This window comes from Panthera tigris, chromosome B1 (assembly GCF_018350195.1).
Source record: "Panthera tigris isolate Pti1 chromosome B1, P.tigris_Pti1_mat1.1, whole genome shotgun sequence".
Taxonomy (NCBI): domain Eukaryota; kingdom Metazoa; phylum Chordata; class Mammalia; order Carnivora; family Felidae; genus Panthera; species Panthera tigris.
This window is the reverse complement of record NC_056663.1, coordinates 170,455,883-170,472,199: the sequence shown is the minus strand read 5'-3', so window position 1 is coordinate 170,472,199 and position 16,317 is coordinate 170,455,883. Positions and strand designations below refer to the sequence as shown.

General features: G+C 38.9%; 1 protein-coding gene across 3 annotated transcripts in view; it reads right to left on the bottom strand.

The window, feature by feature from the left end:
• The window catches only part of RBM47 (RNA binding motif protein 47), a 158,788-nt gene that overhangs the window by 32,939 nt on the left and 109,532 nt on the right, over positions 1-16,317 (bottom strand). For all 3 annotated transcript variants that reach the window (XM_042984656.1, XM_042984655.1, XM_042984657.1), the window contains one exon: positions 2,419-2,544. The gene's annotated coding sequence lies outside the window, so the exon portion shown is untranslated. The remainder of the gene's footprint in view (positions 1-2,418; positions 2,545-16,317) is intronic.

The window sequence follows — 16,317 nt, the reverse complement described above, 5'->3', positions numbered from 1 at the left end:
TAGACTTTTCCTGGCCGGGGGGTGGGGGGTGGCAATTGGTGCCAGTGCGAGGATGAAGATTGGACAGAACTAATCAGTAGAATCTATCACTTTAAAATTCTAGTCATGATTCTGGAAAGCTCTCTGTGAGGTCCACTGACCATTCCTTTGCTTTGCGGGGTGGTCCTCAGCTTTTGGTATTTTATTCATTACTCACGAATTATAGATGTGAGAGCTGAAAGAAAATGTAGAGGCCATGTTGAAGGAGTTTCCCGTTATTTTACTTTTTTACATTAAAAAATGATTAACTTGAAAATTTTTTTCCTAGTATTTAAAATGCAGGGAAAGGGGCGCCTGGGTGGCTCGGTCGGTTGAGCGTCCGACTTCAGCTCAGGTCATGATCTCGCGGTCCGTGAGTTCTAGCCCCGCGTCAGGCTCTGTGCTGCCAGCTCAGAGCCTGGAGCCTGCTTCTGATTCTGTGTTTCCCTCTCTCTCTCTGCCCCTCTCCGGCTCACGCTCTGTCTCTCTCTTTCTCAAAAATAAATAAACAATAAAAAAATTTTTTTAAATAAATAAGGAAAGAAAGAAAGAAAGAAAGAAAGGGAAAGAAAGAAAGAAGAAACAGGCCTTGAGAAGTTAAGTGACCTGTCCATGGTTAAGTATTTTTGAGTTTGTTGTTTGTCTGGACTCATCGACTGAATCGGGCTTCATGTAGACAATGAAAAGATTTTCTTTCGTTCTCCTGAAGCACATAGTACAGAAATGAACAAAAGTGGTGACAAGACGTACCAAGTGAATGGATGCAAGCCTCAGAAATGCTATTCCCCCATCAACAGACCCAAGAGATTGAGGTTGGAGCACATGTCAGCTGGATAACATTATCTTCTACTTTAGACCTGATATTGGTTAGGACTTGGGGGGGCGGGGGGGGGGAGTGGAGGCTGGGAGGAGGGAAGAGGCTTTTATTTCCTGAGCTTCTGTAGAAATATTTATGATTTTAAACCTTCTTAAAGTAACAGAACTCAATCTTTACCCGTGTGCATAAAATGAACATTGTCATAATAATGGGTGAGGAGAGAGGGGAGGGCAAGTTAATTTGAGTCATTTCTGAAAGACAGTTTGACAATATCAAGAGCTTTGCAGTGTTCATTAAAAATAGTTCATTTTCATTAGCCCATGCTTCCATTTATAGAAATTTACCTCAAGAAAATAATCAGACACACAAATGAAATATATAGGTAAGTATGTTCACTACAGTGGTATTTATTATGCAGTGACATAATAGTACCTACTTATACGTGAATGCAGCAAACATAATGTACAATGGTATAGAAATGGCTAAATAAATTATGGCATAGTTGTAGGATAAAATATTTATCTCATGTTCTCAACTATGTGAACCTTGTTAAATAATATTTAGAAAATATCTGAAATATCTAAAAGAAACAAAAAAGAAGAAATATAATGTTAATTGTGGTTATCAGTGGATTCTGAGATTATAAGCAATTTCATAGGTTTCCTTTAATGAATATGCTTTTCTAAAAATATCATAATTTTAAAAAAAGTTAGCTCTCCAAGTCCCTGAATTCCGTAGACTAAGTCCAGAACCCAGCCTAGAGGACATGAAAACAAAGGACTTTGGCAGGGGTGGGGAGAAGGGTGCGGCGGGAGAGGGAGGGTGAGGGCTTGGAGGCTGTTGCTGGGTATATCGGTGTCACCAGCAGCTCCTCCCTGACATACAAGGATTGGAGCTTTGTGAGGGTTGTGGCTGTGGCTTCGGAGGGCCGGAGGGTCTGTCCAAGGTTTAGCCTCTTTCATGCTCCCTGTCCCTGCTATAGCATACATAGGACTGTCACCCACATAATACTAATACCTTCTATCTGTAGAGAATTATGTCCTTGTCAGAGTGCATTTACATGGGTTGTAATTCACCACATTGCCAAGATTTGGAGAGTCTGACATGACAGTTATTTTTACCTTCTATGAAGGTAAAGAAACAGCAATTAGAGACAGCGGGAGGATTGTTCAAGAACACACAAGTGTCTTTTCTAGCTTGTGCAAAGGACCCTTCCTTGTGTCCAACACTTTTGGAAGACAACTCTGATAAGATACCCTTCACCTCTTTTTTTGGGTGGTATAAGAGGCAATTTATAAGCAATACATAATTATTCCTGTCTTTTAATGCCAAAGATGCTCACACATACAGATAGCAGTAGTAATTTTTCCTCCTTAGGTCACAAAGATGTAAACTAAACAAAGAAATAAGGACTTATATTGTGGGTTTAAAATGACTTACCATGTTATATAAACCACCAAGGTTGTTATAACAAACACACACCGGGTACATATTGTCTAAGCAGCAGATATCTTGGTTGATAGGAATGAAAATTTAAGGTTTTATTTAAGTGAAGAAGAAAAGGACATTGGGAATGTACTCACCAAAACCCCACTAATTTGGTTTGTCTGGTCCTTTTATAGGATGTAGAACAAGAATATACAGGGAAATTCAGGCAGCTTGCTTGGGATTTTTCAGTTCAATTTTTGGCATGCCCTTTGAAGCAAATCCTAAGGGGTAAAAAAAAAAAAAAAAAATTGCTAGAAATGTCTTCTATTTAAATATCATTTTCATAAGTGGGTTAAAAATGTGAGGCCATTTTCTTTTTTTTATTTTTTCTTTTTTAAAAAAATGTTTATTTATTTTAGAGAGAGAGTGAGAGAGAGAGCACAGCAGAGGAGGGGCAGACAAAGAGAGGGAGACACAAGATCCAAAGCAGGCTCCAGGCTCTGAGCTGTCTGCATAGAACCCAATGTGGGGCTTGAACTCACGAACTGTGACATCATGTCCTGAGCCGAAGTTGGACGCTTAACCGACTGAGCCACCCAGGTGCCCCATGGGCCATTTTCTTGAATGAAAGAAAGAAAGGAAGGAAGGAAGGAAGGAAGGAAGGAAGGAAGGAAGGAAGGAAGGAAGGAAGGAAGGAAAGAAAGAAAGAAAGAAAGAAAGAAAGAAAGAAAGAAAGAAAGAAAGAAAGAAAGAAAGAAACTACCATTACTCTGTCGTGTTCTCTACAAACCAAGAAACATAACCATTTATTCTTCCTCCTATTCTTGAAGAAACGGGGACCAGTAATAAGAAACTGTCCAACTTCTTCCATTTTTTGTATGTTTCCCTCTGGCTTTGTTGGAGCATCCATGACTTCAAGATGAACAATACAATGTTTAGGAAGAAACACAGATATAACCTATATTTTAAGCTTATAGGCTCTTAAAACGAAGAGATTGGTGTCCTTTATGGAGATGATAACTTCTAGCTGATGGGCTGCCTCTCCCCACTTGGGGGCTTATGCCACACATCATGAATGGGTCATTGCCCTCCTTCCTGCTGAATCCAGGCAGTGTCTCAAAAACCACTGAAACAAGAACTCTAGCCATTCACTACCAACTGATTAGAGTTGCTATGAAGGCAACTTGCTATTCTGCCCTAAGTGCGTAGTACAGGATTTGGGGTCCTAGGATAATCTTGAAAGTCATAATACAGAAAACATTCAAATTAAAGAGAGTTAAGTTCAAGATAAGGATATTTCAGATGAGACATCAAAATATATACTGAGCACAAAACTTTTACCTTACTTCACATCTAAAAATAGAAAGTTTGCTCCCCTGAAGAAAATTAAGGGAGTTGGATTACCAGTAGTTTGCTTTGTGTTTTCGTTTCTGTTTTAAGATGTAGCACCCTTTCTTCCACCAAAAATTTACCTGGATGCAAAAACAGAATTGATAAAACAGGAAGCTGGCTGAAGTGGAAATAATGGATGGTATAGGGAGAGATCCCCATCCATTCTGCTCTGTTGTCCACTAGGGCTGGGTGGGGACCCCATAGGACCTGTAGGACTACAGAGGGCACAGTTTGGAACCCGCCAATTAAATGGCCCTTAAAGTCAGTTACAGTTCCAAATTATTCTGCCTTGACTATATTACATATTGTAAAGACTAGCAAAAAGCTTTCCGTGAGATCCATAACCTTATGGGAATACAAGTAATAAAACTAAGCCATGAGCTAGTTTTCATCCTTATTATCAATGATCTATGAAAGAAAAGAAAAGAAAGGCCACACTCTCAAGTGAATCGTAGAGTAATAGCTGTTAAAATATTTAGTTGTCAAAGCATATAATCCTTACCCAAATCTGTAAGGACAATTTTCTAGATGCTTTATCCTGGATAATACCTAATGATCAACATCACAGTATTGGATAAATAAGAATAAATGTGCAATTACAAAGTGTGTCCTGAAATTAATTCTACCGTGTTGAGGCAACAGAATAAATTCAGTCTCCTGAACTGTTCATGTCTTAACTAAGTGATTCCGGACAAATTTATTCAACTTTTTTGAGCCTCAGTTTCCTTATCCATAAAGTGGAGATTTTATGGAGAACAAGGGATTGTATGAGAACAGAGGAAGGACTGCATGAAAAATACAGAATATAAAGTACCATTCCTGGTGCATATTATTTATGCAGAATTGTGAGTTTTCTATTACAGCAAAATTTCCTCCTTCAAAAAATAATGTCATGTTAATGGACATGTACACTCTGTGAATTGAAATCAAATTATTAACATATAAATGAAATTGTAGGCTTTAAATAGTTTGTGTTATATATTAATGAGTAAAAGAAAAGAAGGATTTTTAATGTGCCTGTCAAGGCTATTCAAATAACAGAATATTTCTCCAAAAGAAAATACTTAGGCTCAATTGTTTATTTCCAGAAAAATCTGATTTTCCAGACTGACTCCAAACACAACCCATTTCATAAAAATTTTAATATTGTTTTACAAAACTCTTCAAGCAAAACCCACATGTCACTTTTGTTCTGTGGCTTCACGTTCCTCCTGACACAATACTGACTACCTTAGGGCATCCAGTTTGAAAAGTCCATCTCTGGTACAATTCCTGGATTTTATTTATTTATTTATTTACTTTATACATTAAAAAAATTTTTTTTAATGTTTACTTAGTTTTGAGAGAGAGAGAGAGAGGGAGTGAGAATATGAGCGGGGAAGGGTAGAGAGAGAGGGAGACACAGAATCCAAAGCAGGCTCCAGGTCTGAGCTGTCAGCACACAGCCCAACGTGGGGCTCGAATTCATGAACTGTGAGATCATGACCTGAGCAGAAGTCAGACACTTAACCGACTGAACCACCCAGGCACCCTATATTTTTTAAAATGCTTATTTTTGAGAGAGAGAGCGAGTGAGCACACGAGCAGGAGAGGTGCAGAGAGACAGGCAGAAGATAAGAAGCAGGCTCCATGCTGACAGTGGAGAGCCAGATGTGGGGCTCAAACTCATGAACTGTGAGATCATGATCTGAGCCGAAGTCAGACACTTAACCGAATGAGCCACCCAGACGTCCCCAGTTGCCGGATTTTAGTGTGGAGGCAACTATCTTACTGAAGGTCACATAACTATGTATATTAATAAGATTTGCGAGGCAGTTCCTAGAGAAAAGAAATGGTTTCCAGACATTAACTGGGTTAATTAATTCACTTCAACCTCCTCACCCACTCCTCATTCTATGAAACAGCTATGGATACTGCTTTCTATATCATGGAGTTTTTGTGAAGACCTAATGGGGAAATCTTCCTAGATTCCACAAAGGAAAGCTATTCTGAGCAGAACGCTTGTTTTGTTTTCATCTGGGTGGGGGTGGGGAGGCCTGTGAATCTTCGAGTTGCTGCTTCCTCTTCAACAATGGCGGGACTGAGGGCAAATGTTTGCTGGATTTATGATGCCTGTGGCACCATCTCTGTTCACACTGATTTTTACCCTTTCTTCTTTATCTTGTCATACCGTGGGCAGTTTTGAAAGCTTTTCCAAGCCCACTTTCAGAATTATGAATACATAAAAGTAATAAATGTATTTTTCCCCCAAAAGACACCCCAGTCTAATATCAAGTGCCTTGTCACGTTCTGCTTCTCAACCCCATTAGAAACCTAAACAAAATTTCTCATCCTTTCTGAAGATAAACCAGTTGCCTATACTCAGGGGTGTTAGTACATGGGCTTAAAGCTACCAGGAGACCACGAGGGCAAGAGTTAGGTAAGAGTTCAGATAACAGAATCCTCACTCTGCCACTAGCAGGGTTTGACCACGGGCACGCCACTTAACTCTCTGGGCCTCAACATCCTCACCCGTGTACCGAAGCGGACACAAACACCTCACGTGAGAGTTGCTATAAGGTAAAATAAGACACTTCATGTGAAAGCATCTTGTAAACGGTCAACCGTCATCTCCTGCCTGGACATTATCCTTGCAACTGACTGTTTTATACACTCTGGACCACTGCAATCAATCTAGCCCTCACAGCAAGCAAAGTGATATTTAAAAAAAAAAGAAAAAGGAAAGAAAGACAAAAAACCACAGGGGCACCTGGCTGGCTCAGGTGGAAGAGCAGGTGACTCGTGATCTCAGGGTCATGAGTTCAAGCCCCACGTTTGGTGTAGAGATTACTTCAATAAAAAAAAATAAACCTCAACAAAACAAAACAAAACATAATTTGAGCATGTCTTGTCACCCTCCTGCTTGAACCTCTACCCTCTCTTAGAAGATGCCCTTAGAATCAAGTCAATATCCTTAGGAAGGCCTATAACGAAGACTTTGGCTCGTCTTCCAACCTCATCTTGGGTCGTTTTCCTCCTTATACGTGCTGTTCCCGACGCTTCAATCCTCCTCACCGGTCCCCCTACCCAGCCAGCTTGTTCTCATCCTTAACTTCACTCCTCAGAAGCCATCTTTAGATCCCAAGATATATTTCCACAACATCACACAATCTCTCACTGTAGTCCTCGTAATACTAAATCATAGGAGGCTGCCATTTTGAAGGACAAAAACAATAGAACCTTGGCAAATTTATATGCTTTTACCTTAAAACAACGGGTATAATAACGGCGTTCCCTGTCAGTTGTAAACTTTGCCAGGGCAGAATCCACCACTATAATCCCAGTGCCTCACAACTAATCTTAGCACACAGTAGGTGTTTAACTGTGTGATTAGTGTGTGAGATGTTGTTACTACCTTTTTAATGCTAAGCACATAATTTGTATCTTGTCATTGGTAGTAAAAACCATGCTTTTATTCAAATGCTACTTCTATGTTCTATAGGAATAAAATGAAGAAATGGAATGAAAAAAAATTATTTTTTAAGATTGTCATTTCTGGCATTTCAGGCACACACGGATTCTAATATGTACAATATGCATCATGAGGGATAGAATTTAGCCCACTGGTGTGATGTCATTTATGGATTTGTGTTGTTTTCACTCAAATGTTTCTCACCAAAGGGCAGAATGAAAACAATTCTCAAAGGAAAGCAGATGATTTGGATTTATTTCTTTTTACAGCTTTTGCCACATGATAGCAAACAGCTAGAGAGAAAAGGATAGCATCTAAAAGAGAGCTAGACTTGAAACTGAGGAATTTTAAAATACACGTCCCCACGATATTCAAAAGGAATGCATCCTACAATCTTCCCAGATCAACTTATCTAACTATATCATAGCTTACACCTCTCACGAAATGAACAGAGCAAAGATCAATCTGAACCAAAGTTGGATGACGTATGGGGTAGGCGAGGCTTATTCACGAGCTATGCTACTTAACAATATTAATAATGTTACTAACAGTTAACATTCATTAAGTGCTTATTATGCACCAGGTACTGTGCTAAGCATTTTGTGTACACTGTCTTCTTTAATTACTACCGCAACCCCATGAAACAAATTCTCTGGTTACAGTCATCCTGGAGATGAGGGAACTAAGACACAGGGAGACTGCCCATCGGTGAAGGTCCCTTAGCTGTAAGTGCTGAATCTGGAATTCAAACCCAAAAGGTCTGAGATCAGAATCTGCACTCTTAATTATTCTGCTCCATGGAAGAATCCAATTCCAACCGCATCCTAGTCTGGAAGAGTAGACAATTAAAATTTGTGCTGTAACAAAAATGACATTATATATATTTATATTGCAGCTTCAGAGTCATTTTGAGTCAAAACTGTGAAGGGAAAACCGTGATTTGTCAAAGCCAACTGTCTAAGAATTTTTTCAAGAGTTCCAATATTCCAATATTCAACTTTAAACAGTAAAAGATATATTCGACCTGGGTTAGAAATAAGGATAGAAGTGTAGAGTTTTGGGATGAAGAGGAGAGAATGCCAGATACTCATAAATACCATGGGCTCAAAAAACCTGGTTCTCCAATGTGCTCCCTAGATTCTTGAAAGGCTGTTATGCTTTTTGGAAGCATAACACGTTGGAAAGTTTTTGAGAAACCAGAGACTCCAGGAAAGGAATCAACAGCCTGCAATTTCACTTTCTCAGTGGACAATCTCTAATCTGACTGTTCTTTCTTGCTAACATTTAAAAAAATTATCTACCTCTTTTAGTAGCAAAGAAAATGAACACACTAACATTCACACCATGGAAATATGATTTTTAAAATAAATACAAATTACTAATTCTTTATGTATGATTCATGGGTGGTGGTTATTGAGATTTCACTCCCCAGCCCCCTCCGTCTTTGTGCATTGACATTTGACCCTTTTTATAATATGCACCTTGCACCAGTGAAACTTAAGGCACCAGCTAGTTACTCATTAAACTTGGGTGCCAAGGGCTGACTTGTACAAATTACGCTGTTAACTGCCCAGTCTGGCCTGTGTGTAGAAGTGGAAAAAAGCAATCATCATAGCTGTGAATTTCTGTCCTATCGGCAGAATTGAACTACAAATTGCAGCAATTCGTGCCTGACCTCTGGTCTGTGAAGGAAGTCTAAACCTTTGAACCTCAGCCTGGAACTGAGAAACAGCATTTACTTGTACTGGAGAAGATGGCTAGCAAGTATTCTCTGCTGTGAATAGTTATTCTCTGCTGTGAATAGTTAACTCTGTGACTGTAGGTCGACCCACATCCCATCGACCTCCCCTACAGAGTCAACCGGCGTAAGGGACTCGGAGGGAGATCTTGAGAGTAGACTTCTTATCCAATGGCATTTTGAACAAATCTAATAAAAGTAGAAAGTTTCAGGATGCAAATTTTGTGAATAAATACATAAAAACAAAAAGGGAGGAATCTGAGATCACTTAAATTATCGGGCATTTATACTATGTACACTAAAAAAAATTCTCTTTACAAAGGTTTTAATACTTAAAACTTTTTACCAAACAGTGCCATCTCTTGTATGTTAAATTAAAAAAATATATATATTATCAAATTTCTATACAAAATACAAACCCGTATTAAACCATCTCTGGGAAAAAGCAATCATGAGAAATCAGTTATACTTTTCTTTGAACCCAAACTTTGCTTCTGATACTAAACATTAGATGAAGAGGAATGAGTAAGTATAATAACGTACGTTTCTAATACATTTTGTCATAACACGATTCAGCACATTTTATTCATTAAGAGGAAGGTTTTTCTTTTGAGAGTTAGCTTCAAATGCTGTTGTTCAAGTTGCTCCATTGCCAGGTAGAAAGCAGCAAATAAAGACTGTATTTCTCTGGTTTCTTTGAGTTCCTATTAGAACAAATCTCATATAGCACATAAAATAAAACCAAACTATTCTTTATAACGAAAGTGAAACTTATTTGTAGTTTTTAAAGCACACAACGTCCACTTAACTAAGTCCATTTCATAACCGATACTACTGGTTTGGAACAATGGTGCTGCAAGAGAAGTCTTCTTATACCAGACCTTTTTCCAAAGAGGAAACATCACTATTGCTAACTTTATCTAGCAACTATCATAATGCTAATCCCACCTATTTTTCTTATTTTTCATTATCACATACCTTAAAATCACAAATCTCTAAAGACTTACTAAAATGACTTTGGAAAACAAAGGTGGACACTATTGATAAATTCCTGCTATTTGATCCCATAGTTTAACTAGCAGCAATCTATGAAAATATCACTTTGTGAAGACCTTAGCTTTTTCAAGTGTGCAAAGTGAAGATCTACTGGAAGAACTGATTTTTAAAAATGTTTATAACTTAAGAATTTTGGGTTTGCTGCTGGTAAGGCAAACTGTGCACTATTTGAAACTACTACCAAGTTCCAATTTTTTTTTTTTTTTTTTTTTTTTTTGCCTTCGATTAAAAAAAAGGGAACATTTGTTTATTTGACCTGATCTAAATTACTGGAACCAAACACAACCATCTCATCCTCTCTTCCAATTCAAACAAATAAGGTGTCCCCTACCTTTCCAGTCTTGAAATCTGGATGCGACAGGCTAATAGTAACAAAAGCTTTGCTTAAGCAACCCCTGCTCCTGATCCGGGGAACTGCGTAACTCTGTTTTACATGGCACACGTCTCCTCATTGGTCAATGAGCTTTGGCCACTTAAATGCCTTGGGAGTCATTTGCTAAGGGCACCTGGAATGAGCTTTGAGTGGGTGGTACAGAAAGAAGGGAGGTGCAAAAATGGCCAGCTACAGAATGCTCAACAGCAGTCTGAAAACTTAATGAAAAACCCGCTGTCACAAATGGATTCGGGGAAGGCCCAAGAAGACAAAAGCTCCGGCATTTCAGAGAAAAGAAATTTAACTGAAACCTTTACTTACACGCCACTACTGACTAAAAGTAAACTCGTGATCTTTGAAATCCACCTTCCTGGAATAAGAGAGGTGCCAGCTATTTTGTACTGCTTGATGCAGACGGGGAAAAACAGTGATTGCTACTTCATCCAGGTTGTTCTGGGATTTAATGAATGGATACTTGTAAGTGCTTAGATACAGGCAAAAGTTACACATGAATTAAACTCTCATTTGATTTTACTTCCAGTTTGGAGCTGGAAATGGATTTACTGGTAAGAAGTGGAGAAAAAATAGAAAGGGCCATAGAAAAAGAAGGGAGTGGTAAAACATGATTCATGGTAATGAAGACAGTTCGTACATAACAACGGGTCAGGGACCTAAAGCACCTAGGCAGAGTAAATACACTCCTTTTCAAGCAGGTCAGAGACGAACCTCATTGAAAGTCTCTCTGGAGGTTGAGTTTGTTAGTCCTGGTGGTTGGAAGAGATCAGGGGAGCAGGGAGCAGAAGGAGGACTGTGGGGAGTGTCCTGAAAGTGAGGTAACATCTGGGACCCAAGGTCTTTCGAACAAGGATTAAAATCAGCTCCACAGCATATAAACAGAGAAATGAATCTATAATTTCAAAACTGTGGTCTCCAGTTTTCCTTTAGTGGTCATGTTAACCTTACTGAATTCTATAAAACCTTAGCAATTTGACATCACCAAGGTGGGAAGTAAAAAGACCAGACTGACAAGAAAGTTTGAAAATCTGTTTATCTACCTCTTTAAAAAAATAGAAACAGCATTATTACTCCTAAATAATCTAAAACTATCAATAGAGACTAGAAAATATCAGCAGGTTAGTAAAGGGCCAAAATCCAGAACAAGTCTTAGATTATAAAACTAAGTTGACAGGTTCTGAAATGGAGGAAAACTGAGGCAATGTCTCAACAACACTAAGGCAGTGTTTCCAAAAAACTACTGATTTTGGACTAAATTCCTCTTGACTACAAATAAGACCCAGGAAGTCTGCCTTTCATATGAGTATTATACTCAAGAATTTTGATAAATTCTGGGTGTGTGGTACACTTTAAGCAGAGTATTTTTGGTTTGGAGGTTTGGTGTGTGTGTGTGTGTGTGTGTGCGCACGCGTGTGTGTGCATATGCCTGTGTGTGCACATGTGCGTGTATGCATTCTTACACCAAACATTATCAAGAACACAAAGACTTAGGAAACAATCCATCTCAAAGAGATACACTTAAAAAGTAAGGCAGTAAGGACAGGGCAGCTGTTCACTGAATACCTGAATGTAATAATTACAATTACACCTGCCTTAAACAAAAAAATAAGCAAATTTTTTCTTGCTTTTACTTTGAAAAAAGTTAATTTTAAAAAATTAGTCAAACATGCACACAGATATTTATGGTCTTTGTAAAAACAATGCACACTAGTTATAACACATTCAAACAATATAGGAAAGTACACAGAGAAAGTAAAAGTCACCAATTCTTCTACGGCCATTGACACTGACTGCTACTAGCATAGTTCTCCATGTAGGCAAATGTATAAAACTGTAAGTCGATGCCATCATAGTAGACACATTGTGCTACATTCACTGTGTTAACTTCTGATATATCCGGCTTGCAACAAGCTTAAGTCGTCCCTGGAGGAGTGATCTTTGTCTCAACCAAGTACCTTTGTTTTCTGAGTAGAGTGACAGCAGGTATATCTAAGGTCCAACACTGTAGAGAATAGAAAAAAAATACACATGCAAAATAGAAGCTTGAGACAAGGCAAGTTCTAAGGCAATTTGGAAAAAGGAACAAGAAACGAGACTCAGGTCTGAGAGAACAAGAAGTAGAGCACAGGTGAAGACGTGATATGAAACCAGGAACTATTATGTGGGGCTATTTTAAATATAGGTAGTACCTATTACAGTCCTCTTTACTTGTTACTAGAGCTTTAATTTATCTAGCTTTAATTTATCTAAAGCTGATACAAAGATCAAATGAATGCATATCGGTTTTGTATATCACAGTATATAGTTTCCCAGAAGTAGATTTTTACACTATTTAGAATTGAAATCTTTGCTGAAATTGTTCATTATATTAATGCATGGCTGAATCATAAAAAGAAGAAATTGTCCACACACAGATGCGCGCATTAAAGAACTAGCTTCCATCTGATAAGGTGTCAACCATTGGCACGGAAGCCATATAACTGCATTGGTGGTGTCAGCCATAGCAACTGGCCATGAAGCTAATTAACCAGCATTGAAAAGTAAGCACAGAGAGAGAAGGGCATGCATGTACATATATGAGAGTCCTTCTAAAGAATGCATGTGACACACAGAACTCACTATAAGAAAGGCAGTATTACAGGAAGGATTGATTCCTTCAAGATGGCTCTTAGTTACCACACACACACACAACATCTACAAGGACTTGGCCTCAGTTATGCATTGTTAAAATCCCTTTACCTGCCCTATGCTACCACCACTGTAGACCAGAAAATCTTCCTCTACTTTTTTAGAGTGGTTCCTACAAACGTGTATGATAAAAAGCACCATAGGGGCACCTTGGTGGCTCTGTTGGTTGAGCATCTGACTTCGGCTCAAGTCAAAATCTCATGGTTGGTGGGTTTGAGCCCTGGGCTTTGTGCTGACAGCTCTGAGCCTGGAGCCTGCTTCAAATTCTGTGTCTCCCTCTCTCTCTGCCCCTTCCCCACTTGTGTGTGCTTGCTTTCTCTCTCTCTCTCTCAAAAATAAATAAACAAAAAAAAAATTTTTTTAAGCCCCATAGTATTCCCTTTTGGTTAATTTGGCAAACAGTCTGTTATGGTATCAACAGGAAGAATTAAATAATAGACAATGCCATATTTGGGATAAAGAGTTCAACTTATATAGACATTAGAAAAAGCTTTAAATTTAAAATGGTGTCCTCTCAGTACAATTGCTTTAAAGAGTAAAATTATAATAGTAACTAACATGTGTATATTTCTTTCACTCTACCAATATTTGTCAAGTACCTTCTAAGTGTCAGACACTGTTCTAGGTACTAAGGTATTAGCAGTTAACAAAACAGACAAAAATCCTTGCCCTCATGAGCCCTCTAGTTCTATGGGGGAAAAACATTTAATGAATAAATCAGTAAAATATATAGTATGTTAGATTGTGAAAGAGCTAAGGAGAAAAAGCAGGAGGGGAGGAGAATAGGAGTGTGTGTGTGTGTGTGTGTGTGTGTGTGTGTGTGTGTGTGTGTGCGCGTGCGCGCGCGCGTATGGGGGGGGGTGTCCTGCATGGTTTCTGACTTACAAGTAAAATTTACTATTTATTACTTATAAAATTTAAGCATGTTACTCTATTATATTTCTAGTGGGATACGCTTTAATCTAAGCATATATCTAAACTCATTTCAATTGTATGTCAAGTACTTCCTGTTCACATGGTAGTAACTATTTAATGTGGACACAGGAAAGGCAGCAGACATCTTAAATGTAGTAGCTAGGTGCCAGTACACGGTACTGTGGAAAGAAATCCAAGAGGGAATGTAATGCTTTTGGAGGATTGTTTTGAAGTAAAACTAACTTTGCGCTACTTTCTCAGCTTAGTGGGAACTTCCAAGAGTTTAATTGGCCAGGCTGGGCTGCTCGGAGATCTCCACACCCCCTCACTCTGGCTCATTCCTACCCCCTTCACCCCCAGATTGCAGATGTGCACAACTGAGTCCCTAACCCTCAGAAATGTTCACTGTGACAGGAACAGTACTCAGAGAGAAGACGACGACAGAGGTAGGAGTGGATCAGGACTGCTCCCTTCTCTTCAGAGTCTAGGGTCCTGCATTGATTGAGTTCATTCAAGAGCCTGTGACATCATACATCATTATGCCTGCCGTAGAGCCTCTCTGTAACTTCTCAGACAACTTGAATGACAGAATTATCCAATAAATTAAATCAAACAGCCCCACCTCATATCCAGCCAACTCTTTCCCTCCCAAGCTTTACTCAAGCAGAGGACATTTCTTTTATTACTTTTACTTTAAACTTGTCACAAAAGCACAGCCACTCTAGTGTTCTCTACTTCCCTGAATGGGCAGTGAACAGCCCATAGACTTCAAGCACCTGTGTTTATTACAGGCAAGAGGACATCTGGTGAGGCAGCCAATGAAGAGGTACAGCAAGGTATGTTGCATTTCCTGTCCAACTTTCACTCAAATTCATCATCTCCATCTGTAATAAAATAACCGTAGCTAACTCCTCTCTATAGCCCTTGCCATATACCAGGCACTGTTGTATGTGTTTCACATGTACTAACATATATGGTCCTAATAAATACATTTTGAGGTTACAGACTAGTATTATCCACATTTTACAGATGAGGACACTAAGGCACAAGAACAAAAAACTTGCCCAAGACAAACAGGTTGGCAACAGTGGAATGAGGATTTGAACCCAGGCATTCTGGCTTGCAGAGACTGAAATTTTCCACTTCTGGATAAACAGATAGTATTCCTTCCTCCCCTCCCTTTCTTCTTTCTTTCTTCCTACTCATCTGCCTCTCTACCTACCTATACATCCTTCACCTTGCCCCTCTTACTCTGTCAGTGACAGGCATTTCTGTACTAACAGGAAAAGCTTTGGAATTTTAGAGATGCTATCTTTGAAGCCAGGCAGAGAAACCTTTAATAGTTGGTGAGTGAAACCGAAACTTACAAAAAAGCCACAGAACCTCATTTAAATCTAAAGAAAATTCTCTTTGCATTTTCTGCCTCTGTCCTGGGCAGCATTCTTCATTAATTCATAAAACCTGTTAGATTTTATAGTGATCCCATTCTGCCCCCTCTCTGTGGTTTCTCATAAGCCAAGAAATTACCTGTCTTTACCCTATATTTCCTGTGGTCATTTTAACAGACTTTTTATTTTCAAAAGAGGAAGTTCAGAATGAATAGTGAATGCAGGTGGAAAAAAGATACCTGTTACAAAGTCATAAATAATGTGCAAAATCCAAGCCCTGTGTTTATCTTTTGCTAGAGAAAAGCCATATTGAGGAGCAAAGCTGTATTAGGTTATAATGTAAAAAGTAGATTCCTCCCACCCCCTTTTAGAATGTGCAGTCAGGTTAACAAGAACTCAGGAAGCACATGGTTTTGCCAAGTATTATGTGAGTTTTGCTCTTTAATAATTACATGCAGTTTTAATAATATCCTCATAATTACTGCAGAAATCCCCTACCATTCTGGATTTACGGAGTACTATGCTTTTCCATTTCAATAGGTGTTTCCGGAGCACCTTCAATAAAACTTCAGGATGTACTCAAGTACTGCTGGGGGAGAGGAGGGATTGCAGTCAAAGACCTGGACCCTAATGTGGTCTCTATTAAGTAGGAGCTAATGATCTTTTTTGGAGCGACAATTAAATGTCAAACAATTAGAACACATACAATGTAAGGCAAAACAAGGCACTATGTGCTGTTAGGCACCAAGAGCCATGTTGTAAGGTAGAGAGTCATTGTCAAGTTGATCAGAGTCCGTGGGGACAGCTTCCTGCGAGAGATGCCAGTAGCCTGTAGTCTGATTTAGTCATATTAGGTTAGAAACATAGGCAATCACAAACCCCACAACTTTAAAATAGGGGGTGCCCGGCTGGCTTAGTTGGAAAAGCATGTGAAACTTGATCTCCAGGTCGTGAGTTCAAGCCCCATGTGGGATGTCGAGATTACTAAAAATAATAATAATTAATTTTAAAAAACCTTTAAAATATGCACTTCTCTCC